Source organism: Gossypium hirsutum, chromosome A11, assembly GCF_007990345.1.
Source record: "Gossypium hirsutum isolate 1008001.06 chromosome A11, Gossypium_hirsutum_v2.1, whole genome shotgun sequence".
Taxonomy (NCBI): Eukaryota; Viridiplantae; Streptophyta; class Magnoliopsida; order Malvales; family Malvaceae; genus Gossypium; species Gossypium hirsutum.
In genome coordinates, this window is record NC_053434.1 from 53,610,967 (window position 1) to 53,631,332 (window position 20,366).

Sequence of the window (20,366 nt, forward strand, 5' to 3'; positions counted from 1 at the left end):
CTATAAAACATGGGAAAGAAATGGGGTAAGCTATATAGCTTAGTAAACCTGCATGCATAAAACATGGGAAAGATATGGGGTAAGCTATATAGCTTAGTAAGTCTGCATGAAAATAATAAGCAACTCTTGTTAGGCAATTATCAAGTTCAACAATTTAAACACAAAATAATACCAATTGCTATAAATCTCATAGTTATAATTTTATTCAATCACGATGTTTATTAACTTATAAGCATAATCTAACATATCTTGGCATTAGCTTGACAACCGTAATCTCTCTTTCGTAACATATCAGGACACTTAACATGTCATTTCAAACCTCATAGTAAACATGCACAATAAATATAAGTATTCACATTTCAAGCATATATTTTAACATTTTTCAATTGTTCCAAGTTAATTTCTTCTCATACTTCCATAATCATTTTAATAGGCAATTATACCAATCATTCCTTTTTCTCATATCCGATAGATCGAAACTTAGGTGAATAAAACACACTATATTATAACTCAATTTGGCTCGAAAGCCAATCACATGGTCTTCAACCGAATTTATCATGAATTTTATACATCACAAGCATAGGCCAATAATCACAAGCTTTCACAAAACATTCTCATGAAAACCATGAACTCACGATATCAAGAAATCAATGCTTATAAACTTATGTACATACCCATACAAATTTGTAATAGTTACATGCTCTTTCTCTTCTTTAACATACTTATTGAATTTCCCATTGAACCACTTAGAATACTAAAGGATACTCGAGAATCTAGTATTCATAGTACCGTACCAATGCCATATCTCAGATATGGTCTTACATGTAATCTCGTATCAATGCTAATAGCACAGCTATGGTCTTACACGAAGTCTCATATCGATGCCATATCCCAGATATGGTCTTACACGAAATCTCATATAGATGCCATATCCCAGATATAGTCTTACATGTAATCTCAGTAACCCTAATGACATTTGTATCCTATTTATTCCTAAGGTTCAACTGGGACTTTTTCTGTATCGAAGCTCTATCGGTCTTTTCCGTAGTGTCATACTCAATAACATTCACATTTTATTTCAATAATAGAGCATTTACCACAATCATATCAAGTAAGCAATTATACATATATAATTTAATTCTTATCAAACATACGAACTTACGTCGGCATAAAAATGGCGAAAATGACCTAATCGTCAAATACTCATTTTGTAACACCCCAAACCCGGCCTGAAAGTTTGGCTCAAACTTGGCATGTCACATTGAAGTGTTTTTCGAAAACCATGTTTCTATTAAAAACCCTTCTTAATAATTAAAAACTTATACCCTTTTTAAACCTTGTTAGAAAACCTCAGCTGAATAACATTCTTAACAACTTTGTAAAAATCTTGGTAGTTACGGAAACTTACTTTAAAAATAATTGCGGTTACGTGATGTTTTGAATAACAGTAGTTACTTTGGAAAATCGTGTTCTAATACTAGCAATTATAAGAACAATAAATAAAATTCCAAATTTGAAATCTAGAAAATTACAACGGCTTTACTACAACCCACATAAAATAATTTAAAGGTAATAATCAAAACTGTAACATAAACAGTGTGTGTGGCTTCCTCCGAGCCCCTAGCAACCCCGATCCATCTAAGGCTGGAAATTACCTGAAAGGTTAATAAACAGGGTGAGTTTACGAAAACTCAGTGTGAAATCCCCTACTATAAAAAGGAACAGTCAGTCATCTAAAAGAATTAAAAGTCTGGCCCCAGCCTTACTTACAATTTCAGTACCAATCGGGTCTTAGCCGATTACAACAGACAGTACCAGATGGACCTTAGCCCATTACAGAATAAGAAACATTATCAGAATTGGAACCAAAATGAGAATCAAAATCAGAATCAGTAACAAAATTAGAATCAGAATCAATATGAGTAACAGAATCAGAATCAGAATCAGAATTAGGTGACAGAATCAGAATCAGAATCAGTAACAGAATCAGAATCAGAATCAATATTAGAAACAGAATCAGAATCAGAATCAGAATGTGAATGCAATCCCAACCCAATCCAGCCGTATACACCCCCGTACCAACCTTACACCATGTGGGGAGACAACTCGACCCACCCATCCGCTACACAGTACAGAATTTGCAGCATGGCTGCTAGAACAGATATCGTGACAGAGTCACCAGATACAGATATTGGGCCAGAGCCACCAGAATCAGATAATGTGGCAAACCCACCTAACAGAATACGTGGCACAAAGCCATAGATAACTGTAATAACTTCGGCACATAGCCATCAGTGACGGTAATATAACTGGCGCACAGCCTTCGGTAAATATGATCGACACAGAGTCGTCAACAAATATGTTAGGCACATAGCTATAGGTAAATACGTTTGGCACGAAGCCATAGTCAAGATGGCACAAAGCCATATTTAGGTTGGCATAGAGCCATTAATAACGGGTCTATAATCGGCACGAAGCCCACAACAACGGTACACAGCCTTCGGTAACGTGATCGACACTTAGCCATCGATCGGTCAACAGATATTGTGACAGAGTCACCAAATACAGATATTGTGGCAGAGCCACCAGAACAGATATTTGTGGCATAGCCACCAGAACGCTTCCTCCGTACAAAATCCCAACCCATGCAACATGTCATGTATGCAGAATGTCATGCCCATATTTGAATCAAACAATCACAATCAAGTCATTCATATCACCAACATATATTCACAATCAAATCCATCAAACACACAGTCCAAGTCAGTCACTTGCCCACAAGGGCAAAACAGTCATTTAACACCCTAGGGGTAAAATGGTAATTTTACCCTACAAGGATATCTCGGTAATTCTACCCTACAGAGATATTTCGGTATTTCTACCCTACAAGGGTATTTCGATAACTCTACCCTACAGGGGTATTTTGGTAATTCTATCCTATAAGGGTATTTCAGTAATTCTACCCTATAGGGGTATTTCGAAAATTCTACCCTACAGGGGTATTCCAGTAATTTCACAATCAAGGGGAAACGGTAATTCTATAAATTGAGGGTAAAACGATAATTTTGTAAACTGAGGGTAAACCAGTAATTCTGTAAATCAAGGGTAAAACGGTAATTTTACAAATCGAGGGTAAAACGGTAATTCTATAAATCGAGGGTAAAATAGTAATTCTGTAAACTGAGGGTAAAATGGTAATTCTATAAATCGAGGGTAAAACGATAATTTTACAAATCGAGGGTAAAACAGTAATTCTATAAATCAAGGGTAAATAGTAATTCTATAAATCGAGGGTAAAACAGTAATTCTATAAACTGAGGGTAAAACGGTAATTCTGTAAATCGAGGGTAAAACGGTAATTCTGTAAACTGAGGGTAAAACAGTAATTCTGTAAATCGAGGGTAAAACGGTAATTTTAAAAATCAAGGGTAAAACAGTAATTCTGTAAATCAGGAGTACTTTGGTAATTTTACAAGTCGAGGGCATTTCAGTAATTGGTAAACTAAAGTACTCTAAACATGGATAACAATACGAATGGGCCTAAAGCCTATTCTCGGCCCAAATGGGCCCACACGCTCGTGTGGCCCTTTTAGCCCAAACCTAGCCACAGATATGCGATTCACCTAGCCTAGTCCAATATTTACTACACAATCAAACAACTTATCCAATTGGGCCCATAGGCCCATTGGGCCCACATGGCCCCTTTCGGCCCATCGCGGCCCGAAGTAGCCATCCAACAACAAGAGTAGTGATAAATACACACCTGATTGGAGACTGGAGTTAATCCACGCTCCGAGCACTCTTAGCCGACGCCCAACCCAAACGAGCACGCCATAAAGCGAAAGGGATCAGCCAAGAAAGGTACCTTTACTCTCCTCATGGTTCTCTCTATTTAAAGCCAGCTTCCCATCCACTCTTATGTTAGCTTCCCGATGTGGGATCCCTCCAACATCAGAGTTTAAATTCAACACCAACTCTTGCCGCCCCCTGTTAGTAAAATAAATGCTCTTTGCTTGCTACGGAATTCGAGCCCACGCCTCCCCTCAAATGCTCCACACGCCACTTGCCACTAAGCCATAAGGTTTTTTTGCGTCACAATTTCTCCAACAATATTCTTAAGGCCTACCTACTACACCCAAGGTTTGATTCACCGTAAACCAAATTTTTTGCTAGAGTCCAGGTTTAAACCCAGGACTTCTCCAACACTTCTTAACACACTTAACCACTAAAACAAGCCTTCATTAACGAAATTTGCATGCAGAACAGAATATTATAAACTGCCTTCAACCGCTCCCATGCTCAAGGCCCAAAACTTCTAGGCCCAAATTCAGGGTGTTACACATTTTTCCTCCTTTCTAATTCCAAACCTCATTTTTCTTGATCTATAATATCATATTTAACTTATTTAATCATTATACTGTTCAAATCAACCCAAAATCACATTATGGAAAAAATTACATTTTTACCCCTAAAGTTTCACATTTTTTCATCTTAGTCCCTAGGCAAATTTCTTTAGCCCATATTCGAACCTAATACACATTTCTTCTTTATTTGACACTATATTATGGGCATACTTGTTTAACTGCACAAACTCCCGTTCATACTCAGCTACTGACCAATTTCCTTGTTTCAGTTCAAGGAATTCTTTCTTTTTCTTGTCAAGAAACAATAGGCTAACGTACTTTTTCTTGAATTCAATTTTAAATAAATCGCAATTAATACGATCATTGGATGCCATTGTGCTAAAAGTGTCCTACTACGAGTATCCTTCATCCTTCAGCAACGAAACAACACATCTAAGACTCTTCAAGGGTACACATCAACTCTGTAAAGACTCTCTTCGTATTTACTAACCAGTACTCGGCTTTTGCAGGATCATCGTCAGTTTTGCCTCTAAACTCTTCAGCTCCACATTTTTGAATTTTATCCACTGAAGGTCGAGTACCTATCATAGGTAGAGGATTTTAGGGATATAGAGATGCTAGAGGAGGCATAGTAGGGCGTGGAGGCTGCAGAGTTATAGGATTTGCTTGCTTAAATTCATTGAACCATTAGTTTAGCATACTGAAAAATACATTTCTCATCTTATCGCCAAAGGACTGTGGAATTGATGCACTATTACTTCCTTCAAGATTTGAAGCTTGAACATTACTCGTTACTACGGCCTGATTCGACTCAACCGACATCATGAATATATATGAAAAATACAATATTAGAATAGATTAAAAGTATCATAGTATCATAGGGTATATGTGGCATGTATATACTAGACTCTATCCCGTAATTGTTGAGTGTTGGCACTGCCTTTTGGTAACTTCGTATTAGTTTTATTATATTTATAATGGTTTGAATTCAATTACCTGTATGTTTCTATAAATATATTATAATTATCATGATTAATTGAGGTAAGTTATGAAATTGGAAATGAAGGATTGATTTGTGAAGCATGGTAAATGAGTATAAGTGGATTGAATGGCATATCATATAAAATGTATATAAGTTGGTTAATCATGATTTAAACAACTAAGAGCATAGTTGAAAGACGCAATGCCATCAGGAAAAATGAAAATGAGTAAGACCATGGCTTAAAGATGCTATGGAATCAGAACAGAAGTGAATAGGAAAATGGCTAAAACACGCTATGGCATCATTTTAAATAAGACTAAGACCATAGATGAAAGATGCTAAGTCATCCTTTGACAGTTATTTATCAAGTACTATGTACTAGTGAAAGAGTCCATTCCAATGGCTTGAGATCCTAAATATGTTGCGGATTCTCTGAAGCTTGTGTGGGCATTACCCTTCCTCATATCTGAATTCAATTTTCTATTATTCTCTAGGAAAAATAGTTAATTAATGAAAAGGAAATGAAATGAGGTGATATGATGGATTATGTTCTATTGAGTATAACTTGGTATATGAATCGATTATATGGAAATAGATTTATAGAATAATTATATGAATCGATTATATGAAAACAGTTATATGAAATGTTTATACAAAATGTTTTTATGGATATAGATATGTAAAAATGGACATTTGAAATGAATACTTGAAATGAAAATGTGAAATGTTAAATGAATAGATGAAGGATGAATGGTATTCAAAAAGTGTTTATTAGTATACGTTTTATGATATGATGAAGTTATACATTTTCATACATCTGAATTTACTAATCTTGTGATACTTGTGATGTCTATAGGTAATTAATTGAACTCATAACCCTGATAATGATTTTTATTATAAAAGGTTAAAGTTAAGTTCATAGCAATAAGTTAAAGTTTATGTTCAATATGAACTTACTAAGCTTTACACAAGCTTACCTCATTTTGGTTTTTCTTCTTGTAGATCGTTAGATATGAGGTGCTAATTGGATTGTTTTTCGAGATCACACTATTTGGCAACTTATGTAACAGCCCGTTTTAGGGTCAAATCAGAACAATGGTTTTGGAACCACAAAAATGAAGTAGAAATGTTAATTTTTATATTTATTTAAGGTCTACAGTATGATTGAATGATTGTGTGAAAATTTCGTTAAGAAATTTTATCGATAGGGTGTCCAATTTGACTAATAGGACTAAATTGCAATAAGTGTAAAATGTGTGTTCTAGAAGCTAGAGGTGTCTAATTGCTATAAAATTTTAAATTGGAGGTCCTTAAATGGGAATTAGACCATTACACTTTAAGTTGGACAAAAAGGACATGGTTAGATAAAATTTCAAAGTTTTAAGTGAAGGGCATTTTGGTCATTTGGTAAATAAAGACAAAAATAAGTAGTAAAAAGATGTCATCTTCCCCAATTTAGTCCCCCATGGTTGAGTTTCTCAAGAGAAGACATAGCTAGGGTTTGGCCACTTTCAAGCTTGATTATAAGTCTGTTCTTGTCCCGTTTTTAATGATTTTTACGTTTTTGTGATTGTTGTAACTTGATTTAGCTATTTCAAGGGCTAATTTGAAAGAAAATCAAAGTCTAAAATTTTAACCATGTTGAACATTTGTGTATTTTGATGTTTAATGGTAGAAAATGTATGTTTGATGATAGATAAATAACATTTACTAAGTGATTTTTGATGAAAATGTTAAATAGGGACCTATTTGTAAAAGATGTAAAATATGTGTAAAAAATATGAATAAATGAAAAATGTGGGTTGTTATGAGCAAGAAATAGGTTCGGATAGGCTTGGGTATGATGAAATTGAATGAAAATCATTTTACGAGCCTAAGGACTAAAATGTAAAAAGTTGAAAAGTTAGGGGAAAAAATGTAATTTTTCCATAAGGTGTTTTTGGTAGTAAATTGAATAATGTGATGATTCAATGAGTTAAATGTGGTATTATAGATCAAGAAAGATGAGGTTCTTATCTAGATCGGGGAAAAAGCACAGTTGTGGACTAAATCGAACAATTAGCCATTTTGTACTGAGGTAAGTTCGTATGTTAAAAATAAGCTTTAGAATAATTGAATTTAAATGCTTTAATATTGCATGAATTTTATGTTTGATTTTGAGAATAATTATAATCCTACGAACGAGTTCGACGACGAATCAACAAGCAGAAATCCCTTTTGAACCGTAGGAATAGGGTAGGATACAAGTGACATGTCACTAGGGTAGTTATGTGTTATGTGATTATGTGATTCTAGTGCTGGTCTTGTACGTTCTACCGGTGGCTGAGTATACTGGCATATGTTATGGATACTTGACAGCTTGTGTGAGCAGCACCGCGTAGCTACATCTTGAATGACAGCTTGTGTGAGCAAGCTCGTTGATAGCTCGAAACTATGTGATATGAGGTTGAGGTAGCATTGGCTACATATGTGGCACTTAGTGTGCAAAATCCTGATTATCTGAGTTATTATTCGAGTGGTTCACGGGTATGTCAAATATGGGAATATGTGTAAACTCAATTCGATATGGTTCAGGTATGTATATAAAGTTCATGCTTATTAAATGTGTGAAATGATGAACATGAGGTAAGCTTTGTAATGGAATGGATTATGATTATGAAACTATGGTAGGTTTACATTTAATTATGTTACAATATTGGAATGTTATGTGCATGGTAAGGTAGCTTATTTCTTGCATGCGAGCTTACTAAGCTATATAGCTTACTCCATTTATTTTCCATGTTTTTATAGTGTCACCAAGCTAACTAAGAATCGAAGATCGTCAGAGATTCGCCTCATACTATCAAAACTATTATTTTGGTATTGATGATCTTTGTGTTTTGGATGTATGGCATGTATAGGGACTTGGTCATTTTGTTATATGTGCCATTATGATTCTAGCCGATGTATTGGCTTGTATTTATCAAAGGCTCGTTTTGATATTTGGCCTTGTAAGTTGGCTTATTTTGGTTAAAATGGTTGTAAGCCTAAGTATATTCATTTATGTGCCAATTTCTTTGGTGTTATGGTCATAGTATGCTTGGTTTATGATGGAAAGTGATTTATAGCATAAATGTAAAATGTTTGGAAGTGTGCTTTATTGGTGAGATGATTATTTTATGTACAAATAGATATCATGAAAGTAGATTAATGTTACTTAGTATATGTGAAATTAGCATGGTTAGTTTGAGACATGATAAATGTTGTGAGCATGATAGTGGATGGTATTGCATTGATATGTATTAGCCTTGATTGTGGATGTTTGGTTATCTATGTATGCCATGTTTTGTGCCTTTGATTTGGTGTAAGTGTATGTGTGAATAAGGGTGGAAAATGGCTTGGAAAATAGCCTTTATTTTTTCCACACGGTAGACTTACGATGTGTGTCTAGGCCTACACAGCCTGTCCCATGGGCATGTGTTTTGGTCGTGTGTCCCCTGCACCTTAATTTTGAGAAACAGAATTGAGCACACGGGTAGAGACATGGGCATGTATATCAGCTGTGTGGACGGCACGGCCTCAAACATAGGTGTGTGCCCTGGCCGTTTGAAGTCTGCACCTATTTTATGAAAATTAATTTTCCACACTGCCTAGTACACGGGCATGTGAGTTGGCTGTGTGATCTCAATTTGTTCATAAGTTATGATGTGTATGAATTGTGATAAGTTTTAAATTTATAATTGACCGTTCTTGAAAACTAACTATTATCACGACAAAGACAAGCGCACTTATCGAACAGTAGTATAGCTTATAGCAAGACTGGGATGTCGAACCCAAAGGAACTAAAAGTACTAGTATTAACTTTCTTTTTATTATCTAGCCTAAAAATAAAGGGGTTTGATTTATCTAAACTAATTATTAAACTAAGAATGCACATAAAGTAAATTAGGGAAATAACTTTTGGGAAAACTGAATGATTTGGACAATACCTAAGGGAAAAATCCACCTAGACTTCACTTGTTATTGACTCTAAATTTGACGATTTATTCACTTGACTTGATCCGTAGAAACCCCTAAGTTATATTATTATCTCTCTCGAGACTAACAACATATAACCCTAGGTTGATTAATTGAAATCTCTTTCTAAATAAAACCCTTAGTGTTGCATTAACTCAATCTATGGATTCCTTTATTAGGTTTCACCCTACTCCGGCAAAATTATGTCACCTTATCTCTAGGTGTGCAATCTACTCTGCTTAATTATGTTAGATCTACTCTTAGACAGGGGCTTTTGCTCCTCTGAATAAGCACATCAATACTTGAATCAATATCCTGGAATATTAAAGCAAGAATTAAGAACTCATAATTAAGAATAAGTCAAATATTTATCATATAATTTAGATAATAATAACAAGGTCCGTCTTAGGTTTCATTCCCTTTAGGTATTTAAGGGGTTTTGTTCATATTTATGAAAGAAAACATCACAAAAGAATAATGATAACAAAACATAAAGAAAACCCAAGAACTCTTGAAGGGAATTAAAGGGAGATCTTCAACCTTAAAGGTGAATCTGGCTTATGAGATGGATCAATCGGCTTTCTTTGAGTAATTCCTTGTCTCCTACTCCGTGTGTGTCTTTTTGGTACCTTCTAGGGTGTTTATATAGGCTTTAGAATGCTTCTAAACCCTCAAGAGTGGCCTTTTTTGAATAGGAATAGACTTGGGCTCGACAGGGACACGACTGTGTGTGTTTGTTTCAAACCGTGCTCGAGTCTATTGAATGGACACAAGCATGTGAACTGCCCGTGTGAGGAAGTCTAGGCCGTGTTGATTTCCCATGTTGACCCATTTTCTCTGTTTTTGGCCCGTTTCTCGCTCTTTTTACTCTCCTATGCTCACCTAAGTATAAAACATGAAATTAAAGGATTAGGAGCATTGAATTCACCAATTCTAAGGATAATTCATCCAAAATTATGCTAAGCATGGGATAAAAATATATATAAATTACAATTTATCAAATACTCCCACACTTAAGCATTTGCTTGTCCTCAAGCAAAATCCTCAACTCACAATCAAAATAAATTCTTCTCAACTTATAATTCTCTTCAATAGTATCTCAAAAATAATCCATAAGTAATCATACATTGAAAATTCAACTTGAAGAACATCAAAGTTTCAAACATTCCAAGTGGAGCATTTTATCATGAAAACCTAGGTGTCTCCCCTCATTTAAGTAATCACCTTTCATTCAAAATATCACAGAGTTTCACATCCTCACTTAAAGATTCACTCAAATCACTCGAGGTGTTTAAGGACAAGAAATTTAGCACTCAACAGTCAATATGAAAAGTTATTATCATAGGCTTGGGTGAAAATCAAATCTCCAGCACTATATGTTGAGATGATACACCAATCAAAAGGTTTTTTAGAGGGTTGTAACTTGGCTTTGGTTAGGGGGTGTGGTCACAAGCTGAAAAAGAAGGTTAGAATCGAGATTGAATTAAAAAATAACCTAACTAAAAAAATACTACAATTGACAATTTACATTCTGAATTGAGCTTTTCTTCATAGATATGGAATTAAATAATTAGGTTCAAAAACAAATAAATACTACTAATATGTATGTATGTATTTTTTTAAGAACAAGTCAAATTAATTCAAATCAAATCTTGACAAAAATAGGGATCAAATTAGGGGATTTCAACAATAATAGGTTATGGGTTAATATTGAGGGTAAATCAATGAATGGCTTGTTAAGCTCAAAAGGGTTCACTAAGGGTTAATTATGAGTGTAGGCTTTTATAGAGTAAGTGGGTTAAACCTAAGTGTCTTTATCATCTTGACATATCAAATTAAATGGTGTGGTCTTGACATGTATAATCAAGCAAGTTCTAGAATAACAGATCAATATTGACGCACTCAAAGCAATAATAAAAGTGAGCATGAAAGAAATAATATATGCTCTAAAGGCTCAAGATCTCAAAAAAAAATTATGGCTTTTTGATGTTTAAACTTGTGAATTTCAACTCAAGATAGTACCTAAACTTGGGGAAACAACCAAAAAAATTTTAAATCTCAAAAATCAACTTATCAAGCTTGATTCTCTAATTCCTGAAAGTTTAAACAATCAATGCATGAATGCCTATGTTTTAATTCAAGGCATATCAATAAAAATCATAAATTAATCAAAATTTATTCTAATAATGATATGAGAAGATCACATGAGAACAAGACAAAATTCAGGGATTTTTCTGATAATCATATAAATACCCCCACACTTAAGATGTACATTGCCCTCAATGTATAAAGATATTTAATAGTGATATAAAGATAATATCAGAAGAGAGAGGAAGAGAAGTGAAACTTCCTAAATATTGATTGGAATCCTTGAATTGGAGGTATGGAGAATAATCGGCTAGTGCAATGATAAGATTGGAGGAGGATACTCTGGTGGTGGTAGAGGTTGGGTTCCACAACCACAGTGTCCAGCGAATAGGTTATCGTGGTGGTCGGGCAGGACATGGCAGTCGTGGAGAACCTTTTCCAATGGAGTTTCAAGTTCCTAAGTGATGATGAGCTTTGGAGCTCTTTATAACTGTGATAAAATCAATAACTCTTTAGGAAATATAAAGAAGCATAATTACTCATAATGAAATAGCCGAAACTATAAATTGTCCAATAAAAATTATAAAACCTAAAAATCAAATAGTATTAAAGGAAAATAAAATAAAAAGTACTTTAAGAAGATAAATAAAGATAAAAGTGAAAATAAAAATAATAAATAAAAAGTCTTTAAACATTGTCATCGCTGGATGGTTCGCGAGGTGGTGGTGGCGATGAGATGTGAAGGTGCTGACAAATCTGATGTAGAGTAGCATCAATGTGACCAAAGCGCTGATAACACTGTTGCTCAAATCGAGAAAGGCGCTCAGAAATGTCAGACTATGAAGCCACTGTGACACCCCTAATTTGACCCTAGTTGAAAAGTGGTTTTGGGACCACAAAACCGAGTCATAAAAATAATTAACCATTATATTTTATGCTTATTATATGTATATAGGCATGTGTGAAAATTTCATGTTTGGAAGATATATGAGTCTATATTCAGGGAAAATTAACGGCAATTGATTTTGAGTTTTGTAGCTCCATTTATAAATAATTTAGTGACTATTACTCAGGAAAACAGCTTGTGGTGAATATGTGAATTTGTTGTAAACATTGATGAAACTATTGGAGTTGCTTATAATCTATGGCTGAAATTGATGTACAAGATAAATATATATATGTGTGGTGAAGCCGAATGGCTAATGTGAAATATATGTGTGATATGTGTATGTGGTAAAGCCGAATGGCGAATGTGAAATATATATGAGATATGTATATGTGGTAAAGCCGAATGGCTAATGTGAAATATATGTGTGATATGTATATGTGGTAAAGCCGAATGGCGAATGTGAAATATGTATGAGATATGTATATGTGGTAAAGCCGAATGGCTAATGTGAAATATATATGAGATATGTATATGTGGTAAAGCCGAATGGCGAATGTGAAATATGTATGAGATATGTATATGTGGTAAAGCCGAATGGCTAATGTGAATGTTGTAACATGTGATTAAATGTACATGAAACTTGGAAATGTATTCCGGGTTAGACCCGATGACTACGTGTGGAGATTTTGTCCGGGTAAGACCCGATGACTACGTGTGGAGATTTTGTCCGGGTAAGACCCGATAACTACGTGTGGGGACTATTCGAGCTAAAGGTTTCGCTGAAGATTCGAGTAAAGCATAGGATTATACGACTTCACAGTATCAACTGGTAATAAATACGTTCAATGCGTTAAGTTGGTCAGGTATGTATTTTGAGATTATATTTAAGCGTGATTTGGACTAAATCACAAGGTTGTTATGTGATGCATATGTGAGTAAAGCAATAAGACTGTTCTATGATTATTGTGTGTTTGGTCAATGTGGAAAGTTACGTGAAAATATGTAATGTACCTATGTTTATAAGAGATCACTATCAAGTGAGAATTTATCTGCCCATTATATATGATGAGATGGGCATATTCGGTAAAGGGATGGTATGCCCGATGGAAGAGTGAAATAAAAATACGAACGACTAGGTTATAATTTGATTGTTATCTGTTGACACTGCTCAAAACTTACTAAGCATTCAATGCTTATTTCGTTTCTTTGATTCTCTATTTTATAGATTTTGGTTCGTCAGCTATTGGACTCAGGATTGTCGAAGTCGAAGTCGTCCACACTATCAAAGCCCCTTTTGGTGCACTTTTGGTTGAACTCTAAAAATGGCATGTATAGGACTACCCTTTTTGTTGTTGGTCATGTACCCTTTGGTTTTGTATAAATTTGGATAGCCATGCGAAAATGGCTTATATACACTTTGAGCATAGCATTATAATCATTTTGTATGTTGTTCATTTATAGGTATGGAAATGTTTGGTAACGATTAGCCATTGGGAATGGTTAATTATGATTATTGTGATGCTATGTATGACAAACTCTAGTTGATTCATGGAAAACCATGAAATAGGTAAAGTTTACCTTAAAAACAGATGCTGACAGCAGCAGTGGTGTGGATTTGAAAAATCACTAAAAATAGTAGGAATGGATTTAAATAGTGAATGAATTATGTAATTGAACCTTGATGAATCTATTTTCATAGGAAAGTAATGAAACGATCATATGAATAGTATTTTATGAGATTTTAAAGTTTTCGTGAAACAAGGCCAGAACGGTTTCTGGATCCCCTGTTCGAACTTAGGAAATTCATTATAAATCAACCAGAGATAATTATAAGTCATGCCTTATATGTATAGATTCCTTTTTGAGTCTAGTTTCTTTAGAAACAAATGGAATAAGTATTGAAGCCCTGTACAAGAAGATATCTAAGTCGTAATGCATGAATGTCAGAGTAGTCGAACCCTGAATCAGGGGAGAATTTAACTAATAAACTTTACAAATTGGCTTGACCAAAGATTCTAGAAAAAAATTTGTAGATGGATATATGTGTCTAGTTTCAGGAAAAATTTACGAAACTGGTTTTGGAGTTTTGGAACTCAAGATATGATTTTTAATGTGACAGTGTCGCATTTAGCTAGCTTGTCTGGAAATTTTTAAAATGGACTGAGAAAATAAATGAATTAAGTCTGTTAGCGCCTCGTGTTTGACTCCGGCAACGATCTCGGTTACGGGGTGTTACAGCCACCGCATGAACTTGGTGATGATGGGAGGTGGCTGAGATGGTAGGTCCTTGTGCTGTGGAGGGACATCATCAGTAATGTCCTCTGGGTCCTCCTGCTCGGCTAACTGGACGAGGTGGTACTCAGGAGGATCAAATCCACGTCGTCGCTCGATCATCCTCATATAGAGCATAGTCGAGATGCCTTGTGGGGACATCTGACCGATGAGAGTGAGGGAGGATGCTTGCGCCGCCATGTTGAGGAGACCGAAGTACCTTGTCAGGCAAGTTGCGTAAAGGCCAATGGAAATGACTCCTCTCCTGTGCCGCTCCGTCTGATAGTGAATGGCAAGGGCGATGAAATAGGCGAGGTCGAACATGTGCCCATTCGCCATGCTCCACAAAAAATAGGCGTCGTTAGTGTTGACGATGCCGGTAATCTCTCTCCATCTTGTCAGGGTGTGGGCTAGGATGGCGTGTAGGTATCGCAAGGATAGGGCGAGAGCCGATGCCTTGGAGCAACTAGGGTCATAGGTGGCCGAAGCAGGAATAAGGGTCCTTTAACAGTTGGACGGAGACAAGTGGATGTGGTGATGAAGGGTGTCAAAATAATCATCCTCCATGAACTCCTCCGTAGAGACCCAAACCAACACCGAACTCAGGTACGCTCAACTGGTGGACTAAACTGTAGAGACAAAACTGGATCGTTTCAGGATCATCGAACTCTGTCATAACTGCTTGGAGGTGGAAGGTTGAAGAGAGTTCGAGTGTGAGCTCGAGGTACATGGCCTCGACGATCTCAAAAAAGAGCCTCCACAGGTCAGTAGTCAGGAGGGCCGAACTGTGTCAGCAAGTTGAATCTGCTCCAGAGCGGCCTAATCAATGCAACGGCCCGCACCTAGGGGTCGGGCCCGTAATATTTGGAAAAGTTCCTCCTGTGTTCTCGATGGAAATTGGAGGAATGGGTGCCTGATCTCGATAGTGGGACCCGAGGAGGGTGTTGCTCCTTTTCGTTTCTTTGAGAAGGGGACGATAGTCTTTTTGCCTTTTGGGTTTGTCATTGTATCTGCAATGAAAAGACAAAGTTATGAAAATAATCCCCAAGAATAACATGGAAAATGTATACAAGCACGTTATAACTAAATGGAAATACTTCATAGAGGTTACTGACTAAATAGAAATATCAAACCATTATTATCATTAGGAATACTAGAATAGTGTCAACTAAATACCTAGTGAATGCATATGGGAATATGGAATATGGCATGAAATCTATGGAAACACAAGAAAGAATGAATGTATCACAATGCATTGACTAAAATGGCAAAGAATAACAAGCATAAGCATGACTATAGTTAGAACTATGAATATTAACAAAAAAATTAGCCAAATAAATAAAGAAATAACATAAAATTAGTGAAAGAAATGAAGGTAATAGGGAGGAAAGTATAGACAAACAAAATAGTTCTTGGTGGAGGGAGGAGTTAGTCGTCCGAGGAGTGCTGTCGGTCAGCCACGGGTGTGGGGGTGAGGGTGTGTGAAAGGATTCCAACAGCTAGGGTTAAATATTTAGGGAAGGGGATGATGAATAGTGGGAGTTTATATAGATTTTGGGGCACACGACCGTGGGACACGCCCGTGTGTCCTAAATTTAGCCCATGTGTATCGTGATTTTGGAATTTGGGCGCGTCTAAAATTCGGCCCACGCCCGTGTTCTTTGGGTGTGTTGTTCCACACGGCTATGTCGCATGGCCGTGTTCTGCTTCGTTCGATTCTCCCTCACCTGTGAATGTATGTCCACGCCCGTGTTGTTTTGTCAGTCTTGACCACAGGTAGTGACACGGGCAAGTCGTATGCCCGTGTTGTTTTCTCAGTTTCAACCATGGCCTCTAGACACGGGCGTGTCGCACGCCTGTGTTGTTTTGATAGATTCACCCACGGCCATGTCACACGACCATGGCAACTTATCGACTCCCGTGTTGGGGAAAAATTTTGCCCTGTTTTCACAGGACCGTATCGTACGGTCGTGTTGCCTTCTATCGTATGGGCATGGCCTAAGGCATGCCCGTGTGCCTGGCCGTGTGGTTCTGGAAAACCTGTGTTCAGTGACTCAGTTAGTGAATTAAATGTTAAAAACTAAAATTTAAAGAGGTTAACACCATTAGTGCTCGGGTTGCCTCCCGAGAAGCGCTTATTTTTAGTCTAAGCTTGACTTACCTCTCTGTTGCATGGTCATGGTGGTGCGAGGAGTTTACACTCCTCATCCCTGCTATCAATTTTATCAAAATAAGATTTTAGATAAGTATTATTTACCTTGAACGTACCGAATTTGGGATGAATTACCTTAACTGTACCGAATGGGAAAATGCTAAGTACCGTAAGAGGGATTTCTCCATTAGGTTCAGAGGTGGCAATCCGAGGGCTGCTGCATCTAATAGTATTTTCTCTCCAACCTTAAGTTGATTTGGTGAAATATTGAGCTCGTCATGGTGAGGTTTTGGTTTATCATGTGATCTCAGTTTCTGTGTCCGCCATTCATCTAGTTCCTCGACCTGTAGCCTTCGTTCTTTATAGATGGGTCCTTTGTCGTTACTCGAACATGGCTTAGGTGTGTTCTTTGAATGTGTTTCCTGCAAAGAAGGTTTCAATACATGATCAATATTAGTAGTAAAATTTATACAATTAACCTCGATATTTGATGTGTTACTTGAATTACGAGCTTGAAGAGTGATTGTTTCCTCTCCCACACAAAGTGTGAGTTCACCTCTACGAACATCAATTATAGTTCTAGCAGTTGCTAAAAAGGGCCTTCCTAAAATTAAAGGCATGTCACTATCCTTTTCTATGTCTAGAACAACAAAATCAATTGGGAATATGAATTTGTCAGTTTTGACGAGTACATCTTCAATAATACCCCTAGGAAATCTGATTGTTTTGTCTGCTAACTGAATGCTCATCCTAGTTTGTTTAGGTTTCCCAAGACCTAGTTGTTTAAACATTTTATAAGGCAGGACATTGATACTAACCCCTAAATCAGCCAAAGCATTATTAACATCTAAGCTACCAATTAAACAAGGAATCGTAAAACTCCCTAGATCTTTTAATTTGTTGGCCAGCTTTTTCTGTAGTATGGCTGAGCAAATTGTATTTAACTCCACATGCGACACCTCATCCAACTTCCGCTTATTTTTTAAAAGCTCTTTTAAGAATTTGATTGCGTTTGGCATCTGCGAAAGAGCTTCAATAAATGGTAAGTTAATATGTAATTTTTTTAATAATTTAAGGAATTTACCGAATTGTTTGTCTGTACGATCTTTCCTTGTCGTATTGGGGTATGGCATACAAGGATTGTACTTTTTACTTACCGGTGTTTGTTCAATGTGGTCTACCTCACCTTTGCTTTTACGTACCATAATTCCTTGCCTCAGTTCTAGTTCAGGTTCGACTAACCCTTCCTCATCTTGAACGGTAATTGCATTGAGCTATTCCCTTGGGTTAGATTTAGTGTTACTTGGCAGGCTACCTTGTGGTCATTCAGAAATCAATTTGACAAGAGTTTCGAGCCCTTGGATTGATTCTTGTTGATTCTTAAGTGCTATTTCGGTATTCTGAAAGTGAGTTTCTGACACCGAGATAAACTTTTCTAGCATCTCCTCAAGGTTCGGCTTCATTTCCTGATGGTAAGGTGGTTGTTGAAAACCCGGAGGATGTTGTGGCCTTTGATTCCCTTGACCACCCTATGAGAAGTTGGGATGGTTCCTCCAACTTGCATTATATGTGTTGCTATACGGGTTATTTTGAGTTCTAGAGTTATTGTTACCCATATTTGGACTTGTTCCTCCTCGATGCTAGGGTTGAAGGGTTGATATTCTGTGTATGCTCCTCCTCTATTCGAATCACACCTTATCACTGGATGTGCCTGAGTAGAACCACACAAACCGTCAATCTTTTTATTTAAGAGTTCTACCTGGTTAGATAGCATAGTAACCGCATCGAGGTTGAAAACACTGACTGCTTTCGTCGACTTTGTCCTCATAACTTGCCATTGATAGTTATTCAAAATAAATTCGTAAGCCGCTTCAGGTGTTTTGTTATTCAAAGTTCCACCCGCGGTTGCATCGATGAGTTGCCTCGTTGAGGGGTTCACACTGTTGTGAAATGTCTGAACCTGTAGCCAAAGTGGTAACCCGTGGTGAGGGTACCTTCTCGAAAGATCCTTGTATCTCTCCCATGCATCATAGAGTGTTTCTAGATGCATCTGCATAAAAGAAGAGATGTCATTCCTCATCTTAGCCATTTTAGCCAGCAGAAAATATTTAAGTAAAAACTTTTCGGTCATTTCTTCCCAAGTAGTGATCGACCCTCGTGGTAACAAGTTTAACCACTGTTTAGCTTTGTTCCTCAATGAAAAGGGAAACAACCAAAGGCGAATGGCATCATCAGGGATGCCATTGATTTTAAAAGTGTTGCAAAACTCCAGAAAATTCGCCAAGTGATTGTTTGGATCCTCATCTTGCAAACCATCAAACTGAACAAACTGTTGTATCATTTGAATTGTGTTAGGTTTTAGTTCAAAATTATTTGCAGCAATAGCAGGTCTAACTATACTTGACTTAGTTCTTGTTAAATTAGGTTTAGCATAATCATACATAGTTCGTGGCGCAGGATTCTGATTTATTGGATCAACAACAATTGCAGGAGGTAGCGAATTTTCCTAATTTTCAGCCATCTCCTCGTTTATGGTGTGAATGTCCTCCTTTTGCTCTTCCTCTGTGTATCTTAGGCTTTGCCTTATTTCTCTTTATATTTCTGCGAGTTGTGCGATCGATCTCACTATTAAAAATTAATGGTATCGATGGGTTTCTTCTAGTCAGACACTATAAAAATCTGCCAGAAGCGAATAAACGAAAAATTAGGAAAGAAAATAAGCAATTAAAGTGTAATAATAAAAATCGAGTGTTCCTAATATCTTAGTTCCCCAGCAACGACGCGAAAAACTTGATGTGTATGAATCATGATAAGTTTTAAATTTATAATTGATCGTTCTTGAAAACTAACTATTATCACGACAAAGCCAAGCGCACCTTATCTAACAGTAGTATAGCTTATGGCAAGACCGAGATGTCAAATCCAAAGGAACTAAAAGTACTAGTATTAACTTTCTTTTTATTATCTAGCTTAAAAATAAAGAGGTTTGTTTTATCTAAACTAATTACTAAACAAAGAATGCACATAAAGTAAATTGGGGAAATAAATTTTGGGAAAACTGTATGATTTGGAAAATACCTAAGGGAAAAATCAACCTCGACTTCACTTGTTATTGACTCTGAATTAAATGATTTATTCACTTGACTTGATCCGTAGAAATCCCTAAGTTATATTATTATCTCTCTCGAGACTAACAACATCTAACCCTAGGTTGATTAATTGAAATCCCTTTCTAATTAAAACCTCTAGTGTTGCATTAACTAGATCTATGGATTCCCTTATTAGGTTTCACCCTAATCCGACAAAATTATGTAACCCTATCTCTAGGTGTGCAATCAACTCCACTTAATTATGTTAGATCTACTCTTAGACAGTGACTTTTACTCCTCTGAATAAGCACATCAATACTTGAATCAATATCCCGGAATATTAAAGCAAGAATTAAGAACTCATAATTAAGAACAAGTCAAATATTTATCATATAATTCAGATAATAATAACAAGATCCGTCTTAGGTTTCATTCCCCTTAGGTATTTAGGTGGTTTAGTTTAATTTATGAAAGAAAACATCTCAAAAGAATAATGATAACAAAACATAAAGAAAACCCAAGAACTCTTGAAGGG

The 20,366-nt window shown here is 36.3% G+C and overlaps 1 non-coding gene across 1 annotated transcript; it reads left to right on the top strand.

Moving 5' to 3' along the window:
* The first annotated feature begins 18,718 nt into the window (after window positions 1-18,718).
* Window positions 18,719-18,825, top strand: LOC121210327 (small nucleolar RNA R71). The gene has a single exon (XR_005905441.1). It is a non-coding gene; the product is annotated as a small nucleolar RNA R71 (small nucleolar RNA).
* Window positions 18,826-20,366: the final 1,541 nt, after the last annotated feature.